Source organism: Tupaia chinensis, unplaced genomic scaffold (genome assembly GCF_000334495.1).
Source record: "Tupaia chinensis unplaced genomic scaffold, TupChi_1.0 Scaffold000187_1, whole genome shotgun sequence".
NCBI lineage: Eukaryota > Metazoa > Chordata > Mammalia > Scandentia > Tupaiidae > Tupaia > Tupaia belangeri.
Window position 1 is genome coordinate 1702133 of NW_006159662.1, and position 8404 is coordinate 1710536.

Consider the following 8404-nt stretch of genomic DNA (forward strand, 5'->3'; position numbering starts at 1 on the left):
AAGAGTCTGAACTGACGAAACCCTCAGTTCTTAGTGTTCCTGTAGCCTCCTTTTTCCCTCCTCGGGTTAAGGAGAAAAATGGTTATTGCCTGCTCAGCAAACAAGGTCAACGCGAATCGGCCTGGGAAGGGGTCAGGCATCAATGCCGGCTGCCGCCTTCTAACGTCCACGCTGCGTGAACGACTCCTAAGTGAGCCCCCATGCACGAACTCATAGGTCTTCGGGCCATTAAAGTGAGAAACCCCCAAATTGTGGTTACCGTAGAAATGTGACATCGAACACGCTTCAGTGCCTCTGTGTCAGGACAAATAAGCGTTGTGTAGTCGAGTGCTGCCAAAGAAATTGAAAATATATCTCTAACGTGGAACTGGTGGCTAGTCATATAAGAACTGAACTTTTTAAAAGGTGTTGATAAAATACTTGTTGGAACAGGAAAATTGGATTAGTGGTGGTGCTCTGGGCATGACGTCCTTTGGGCTGAAAAAAAAAATCATCTTGTTCTATTTTTCCTGTGGCCCAGCAAAGTCCTCTCAGCCCAAACACCAGCCCCCTAATCTTATTTTCTTTTTCTCTAGCATGTATTTTATTAACCCATTTTCTCATTTACCCACTCTGAATAGCACAGTGGGTAGCATCCTTCTTAGAAAGTGAAAACCTCCTTGGAGATGCTGTGTCAGAGCAGAAATGCACACAAACCCCCAGCCCCAGTGCAGCAAAGAAAAGCCTCTTCTGTAATCCTGTCTGGTGAATCCACGCATTGTACTCCAGCCTGCCAGAAGTGCTCAGCCTTATTAAAACATGGGCCGTCAAGGAATGCAGCTGGCAACAGGCTGGCCATTTGCAAAGTGATTAATATCTGGGTGGGGACAAAAATCAGTCCTTCCGATCCAGGTCCATGGCAAAGGCTTTCCACACACGCCCATGTGCCACCTGGCGATAGGCTACTGTCCTAAAATGAGGTGGGGCCAGTGCTGAGGGTCCCTTGGAGGCATCAGGGTACGGCTTGCCTTGGAGTATGTATTATAGGTCAGCCATGGGTTTGGATTTAGCCAGGTGTCCTGAGTCCTCACCTGCGTTGTGCTACCATCTTGATTTAATGACCTAGGACAGCCACTTTTCTTCTTGGAGTAGATTTATAGGGTAGTCCTGAGTCATGATCTTACTGTTCAGGGAGGTTGTGAAAACCCCTAGGACAATGCCCAATTCTAGGTCTCTTGAAATAAAGACATAATGTCTCGGTTTCAAAGGCAGAGTCGTAGGTGGTGGATTGCTACGTTTCTCCCCAGTTACCCATTTTGACTCTTGGAAAGGTCTGCCCCATGGTCCCTCTGCAGAATTAAGGTGGAGGCCGGTGAAGAGCTGTGCAGGAAGTGAGCTGACTCACTCCAATCCAACAATCACTGAGTAACCTGCTGCAGTGTTTACCCCATCGGGGCCAGGCGCTAGATGGCACAAGATGTATGCCATGACTCGTCTGGGGAACACAAATTAAAACCACGGTGAGTTAACAATATACATCTGTCCAAATGGCTTAAATTTTAAAACTGACAATGCTATGTGTTGGCAAGGATGTGAAGCAATGGGAACTGGTATACATTGTCAATAGGAGTGTAAATTGTTTCAACCATTTGGGAAATCGTTTAGCAATATCTACCAAAGCTAGGCATATGTCTGTCCGGTGTCTGAGTAGTTCCACTTACTCTCTCCGGCAAATGACCGCACATACTCAGCTAAAAACATGTACAAGAATATTCATAACACTACATTTATAATAGCCCCAAACTGGAAACAACCTAAATATCTATCGGTGGGTAAATGGAGAAATAAATTGTGGATATTTATATGAGGAAATGCCCACACAGAAATAAAGAGGAGTATATTACTAATATAAACAATGCAGTTAAAGCTCACAGATGTTATACCGAACAAAAGAAAACAGGCACAAGAAGATTTGCTGTGTGATTCCATTTACATGAAGTACAAGTACAGGTAACACCAGCTTTGATGATAGAAGTCAGCCCTGTGGTTATTTCTGGTGGTGGCCACTTCAAAGGGTCACAAGAAAACCTTCTAGGGTGATGGAAATGTTTTACATTTTAATCTGATGATTACAGAGGTAGATACATATGTAAAAAGTGATTAGGCCATACACTTAGAATTTTTACTTTTTTTTTTTTTTTTTTTGAGAGGTTTTTGCTATAGGGCACGTGCACTCGCCAGATCTTCGGCACGCACGCACACGCACCCAACGTGAGTTTTAAGCCACCGGATCCGGGACTCGAACTGCGGTCGACTACGTGGGAGTCCAGCGACATAGCCATTATGCTAACTTGCTGGTCCCAGAATTTGTACTCTTTTTAAAAGAGCTATTTTAAAATTTTTCTTTCTTTTTTTCCTTCCTTCCTTCCTTTTCCATTCTCTTCCTTCCTTTCTTTTTCTTTCTTTCTCTCCTTCCTTCCTTCCTTCCTTCCTTCCTTCCTTTTTCTTTCTTTCTTTCTTTCTTTCTTTCTTTCTTTCTTTCTTTCTTTCTTTCTTTCTTTCTCTCTCCTTCCTCTCTCTCTCTCTCTCTCTCTCTCTCTTTCTTTCATTTGACCAGAGAGGGGCAGAGCACGAGAGAGAGGGAATGAGAAATGAGAAAGCAAGCCGCCAGGTCCAGGACTCGAACCACAGTCAGCCATGTGGGAGTCCAGTCCCCTTAACCACCACATCACCTGCCGGCTCCCAAATTTGTACTCTTTACTGATGTAAATTACACATTAGTGAAAACTTAAATAGGGCTGGCTCTGTGGCCTCGTGATAAGGTGACTGGATCTCACACAGCCAAATGCATGTTGTGGGTCCTGGACACAGCAGCTTAAGAAACACACCAGACACATGATCACGCGTGCCCGAAATCCTGAAAGGAGAGATGAAGAAGGGGTTGCTGCGTGACCATTCCCCACGGAGAGGCTGCTTTCTCCTCATCCTTTTTCTCTCTGGTGAATACATGGGCCCTCTAGACAAACACAAAAACAACACACACACACCCCTAAACAAAAATTCCCTAAACATTTAACTTGTCTTATGTGTTTCCTTGGTCTTCTTAGTTAGACTATAAATTCTTCAGTAAAGATCTATGTCTCGTACTAACAAAGATCTGTTGGAAAAAAACAAAACAAAATGTATACTCATGTGGTAAAATCACATAGAAAACACACACACACACACACACACACACACACACACACACACTTCCGAGGCTCTCCGAGCCAAGCTGGAGAAATGGGTACAGGCAGCAAAGTAGGGATTAGAACTTTGTTTCTGAAACAGTCCAAAAGGATGTCGATGTGGTTTTTCCCTAGCACTTTACAAATGACCCGCCATGTTCTGACCCCCAGTGTTTCCGATGAGTGACAGCATTCATTTTTCACATTCTTTCCTGGGCTATGTCTATTTTCTCTGGGGGGGGGGTTAAGATTCTGTCTTTATATCTGGTTTTCAACAGTTTATAATATATATATATATATATATTATATATAATATATATACCTTAGTGTGGTTTTCTTTTTTCCCCCAAGGAATTATTTAACTTTATTATTATTATTATTATTTTCCAGTTTGATCAGAGAGATGGGGGGGAGTGAGAAAGCAAGCCATCAGGTTCAGGACTTGAACCATGGTCGGCTATGTGGGAGTCCAGTGCCTTTAATCACTATACCAACTGCCAGACTCCAGTGTGGTTTTCTTTGCAGTATTTATTTTGCTTCAATTCACTGAATTTCTTTGATCTGTAACTTGATGGCTTTTATCAAATTTAGTCAAATTTCAGTCATCATTTCTTCACATTTTTCCCCCTCCTTCCTGCTCCTGTCCTTTTAGGATTCTAAATACCTACCTGTTAGACCCAAGCTATTGGCCCAGAAATTACAGAAGATGTTTTGGAATATACTTTTTTCTTCAAATTGAATGCCTTCTACTGGTCTATTTAACATTTTACTGACCTAGGACCAGCAGATGGATTAATGGTTACATCATTGGACTCCCACATAGTCTACCATGCTTCAAGTCTCAGACCCAGTGGCTTAAAAATTGCAACAGGTGTGTGTGTGTGTGTGTGTGGAGTGCATATCCAAAATCCCAAGAAGAGAATGGAGGAAAAGGGATTGCAACATGGCTACCCCCCGGGGGGTCATTTCTCACTATCTCTCTGTCTCTCCAGCAAATAGCAAAAATCTCTCTAGAAAAAATTTTTTTACTAACCTTTCTTCACTCTGTCCAATTTGCTAGCAAGCCTGTCTAGTAAACATTGCAGTTCTAGAATTTTATAATTCTTTTTCAAAGAATTATATTTCCCTTCTCAGATTCCCCATCTTAAAATTCATTATGGCTGGGACCAGCAGATGGCGTAATGGCTATGTCGTTGGACTCCCATGTAATCAACTGCAGTTCAAGTCTCAGACCCGGTGGCTTAAACTCACACCAGACATGTGTGTGTGCATGCCCAAGATGCTGAAAGGAGAGTGGAGGAGAAGAGATTATGGCATGGCCATCCCCCCAGGGGGTGATTTCTCACTTTCTGTCTCTCTTTCTCTCTCTATCTTTCTAGAAAGCACATGCACCCTATAGCGAAAAACCTCTCCAAAAAAAAAAAAAATATATATTGTGACTATCTTTTCCTTTAAATCTTTGAACATACTTATAAAAGTTGCTATAAAGTCCATGTCTGCTAATTTTTTTTAAAAAAAGAATTATTTATTTTATTTTATTTATTATTATTTTTAAATTTGACCAGAGAGATAGAGAGAGAGAGGGAAAGTGAGAAAGTAAGCCACCAGGTCTGGGACTTGAACCATGGTCTCCACGTGGGAGTCCAGTACCTTGACCACAAAGCCACATGCCAGCTCCACGTTTGCTAATTCTGACATCTGAGTCATAGTGGGGCCAGTTTCTCCTGCCTGATTTTTATTTTGACTAAGATTATATTTTCTATTTCTGTTCTTGAGCAGGAATTTTATTGTACATTAGAAATTATACTTCAAATGCTACAGAGACTGAATTTTATATTCATTTGAAGATTATAATAGGGCTTTCTTCCCAAATAGGCAGATAAGTTGATAGAACCCAAGCTCTAAACTCTGTTTGTGGTAGCAGTAGCTGAAATATCAGTTCTTATTGCTTTCTGTAGCTCCTTGAGGTCTCCCCACATACCAACAGTTCAGTGTCAGCCAAAAATTTGAAGCAAGTTCATATGCAGGTTCTGGGCCTCCCCATCAGTGGCTCCCTCTTGGACTTCTCCATCAATTTCTAGTGAGTCTGGAAGCTACACCCTCCCCCTGCCACCTTTTGAAGCTTTCTGCTTGAGTTCTGGTCTCTTCACATCATGTAGACAGATTACCTCTAGGGTAAAAATGATACAAATGTGGCTCGTAGTATATCTTCCTTCTTCCAAAGGTTGAATAGCTGCCGGTGTAGGCCATTCTCCAGAGTCTCCAAACAGTTAGGTTTTGTTGTTGTTTTTTAAAGAATTATTTAATTTATTATTATTATTTTAATTTGACCAGAGAGAGAAAGAGAAAGTGAGAACGCAAGCTGCCAGGTCTGGAACTCAAACTATAGTTGGCCATGTAGGAGTTCAGAGCCTCAACCACCATACCACCTGCCAGACCCTCAAGTAGTTGTCTTAAAATGACTTTGTTGGGGCCAGGAGGTGGCGTAGTAGTTTAGGCATTGTACTCCCACGTGTCTGACTGTAGTTCAAGTCCTGGACCTGGCAGTTCGAAAATCATACCAGGCATGTGTGCACGCCCAAAATCCTAGGAGAATAGAAGAAAAGGGATTTTGGGCATGGACATCTCCCCTGGGAGGTGATTTCTCACATTTCCTTTCACTGTCTCTGTCTTTCTCCAGTGAGTATGGGCGCCCTATGGCAAAAACCTTTAAAAAAATAACTTTGTCAAGAGAATATCATAATCCTTATGGTCTTTATCTCCTAATCTTTTATACAACAAACATCTTTTTTCTGTCCAAACTGTTGTGTGAAGGTGATTTTATGCTTTGGTACATCTGGGGTACATGTTTCTGTATGTGTGTGTGGAGGTGGTAGTGAGGAAAACAATATCCAAAGAATGACTTGGTATACTACTATTAGAAAATTTCCTAAGCATTTGGGCTGGCAGGTGGCGTGGTAGTTAAGGGCTCTGGACTCCCACATGGCCGACCATGGTTTGAGTCCTGGGTCTGGTGGCTTGCTTTCTCACTTCTCCCCTCTCTCTCTCTCACTCTCTTGCTCTGTCCCTCTCTGGTCAAATTTAAATAAATAAATAATTAAAAAAATAATGGGCCCAGGGCATTGAGCTGGGGTGTTCTCACTTTCCCTCTCTCTCTCTCTCTCTCACACACACACACTCTTGCTCTGTCCTTCTCTGGTCAAATTAAAATAAATGAATAAATAAACAGTTAAAAAAAATTTTTTTTCTGAGCATCAATGGGACCAGGGCATTGAGCTGGGTTTCCTTCATGGCAGAGACCACACCATCTATACTTCTGAAGCACCAGGACCAAGAAAAGTGTCTTGCACAAAATCAAAGGTCAGCAAATGACCTGAATTCAATTCTGATACATGTCTCTACTGTCAAAGAGTGCATAACAAGCTCATAAAACAACAACAAAATTTCACCAGAAACACAGCAATTTAGGACAGATGATCCAGTTCCAATTGAAAACAGGCGTGTAGTAGGTTATTGGGGGTGGTTAGTAGTGGCACGACTGGCATTAGAACTTTACGTCTAATCTTTGATCCATGACTGACTGGCTATGTTATACTGAGTAAGTCTTTCCCCATAATCTTGTCTCAGTTTCCTTATCTCAAATGCCTAAGGGTCTGGTCATATGACCTGGATCCCTCCCATGGTCCTAAGTTCCATTTCTGTGTTTGTGCTTCACTCAGACCAAAAGAGTCCTTGCTCATACTTCTGCTTGGGAACCTGAGCTGAAGCTCAAAGACGCATGATGATCTTGGCTGAGTCGGCTCCCTTTAATCCAAGGGTTCTGGCATAGGCAACTTCCAGGTGGTCAGTCTGGGCCTGAGGTCTCCTGGGGAGAGAGCCTACTGATTTCTTTGCTGCATATTCACGAGGAGAGAGCTAGCCACTATGATAAGAATGATGGGGGGCGGGGGAAACAGGTCAATGAAATCTGTTCATCCCTTTCTCAAGTTTGAATCCCTATAGGATTCAAGTTGGCATATAAGCAGATGGGATGATGATGGCAGGTGACGATAATAATAATTTAAAAAGTAGTCCTTGCTTATTGAGTACTTCATGTGCTATCCTAGGCACTTTGGAAACATGCTGGCTGCCTGTAAAAGCTGAGTAGGCTCCGAGTGGTGTCACACACCTGTTACCAGCCACTCCAGAGGCTTAAGCAAGAAGACTGCAAGTTCGAGGATGGCCGAGGCAGCATAGTAAACCTGTCCTAATTCACATGTGCACACGTAATGGGTATCTCAGAATAATCACGATCGAAACTGGGCCCGATTGTTTCCTCAACCTGCTCCACCTGCGGTCTTCCCATCCCATGTAAGGGTTTGGGGTTGCTCAAGTCGGCCATTTTGGAGTCATCCTTGCATTTTCCCTCACACCCATATGGGCTCCATCATGAAATCCCATCACAACTGATTTGATCACCAACTGATCAAATCATGGTCCATGCCTGCATTGCATTTCCATAGGCCCAAGTCATCTGCCTCATAATAGTGCATTCAATTCCTTTTTTGTTGTTGCCTTTTTTTAAAAAAATATTTATTTATTTATATTATTATTATCTTAACTTGCTATAGGGCACATACACTCATCAAAGAGGGAGAGAGTGAGAGAGGGAAAGTGAAAAAGCAAGCTGCCAGATCCAAGACTCAGACTTTGGTCTGTTGGCCGGGTGTGTGGGGGGTGTCCAACGCCTTAATAACTACACCACCTGCTGGCTGCTCCCCCCCCCTTTTTTTTTAACAAGACAAAGGAAAAGGCATTTTAGTTGTTTACATTTTTTTTTTTTTGAGAGGTTATTGCCCAAGGCTCTTGCGCTCACCAGAAAGACAGAGAGAAACAGAGAGAGGTTGCCACTGAAGGGAGGCATGTGAAGTGGTTACATATTGTAGATTTAATGCAACATTTGCTGCTTTTCTTTTTTTAAGAATTATTTATTGAATTTTATTTATTCATTATTATTATTATTTTTAATTTGACAGAGAGAGACACAGAGAGCGTGACAGGGAGACAGAGAGAAAGTGGGAAAGTAAGAAAGCAAGCCACCAGGTCTGGGACTCAAACCATGGTCAGCCATGTGGGAATGTCCAGCATCTTAACCACCACGCCACCTGCTGGCCTCATGCTGCTTTTTTTTTTTTTTTTTTTTTTTTGGGGTTTTTTTC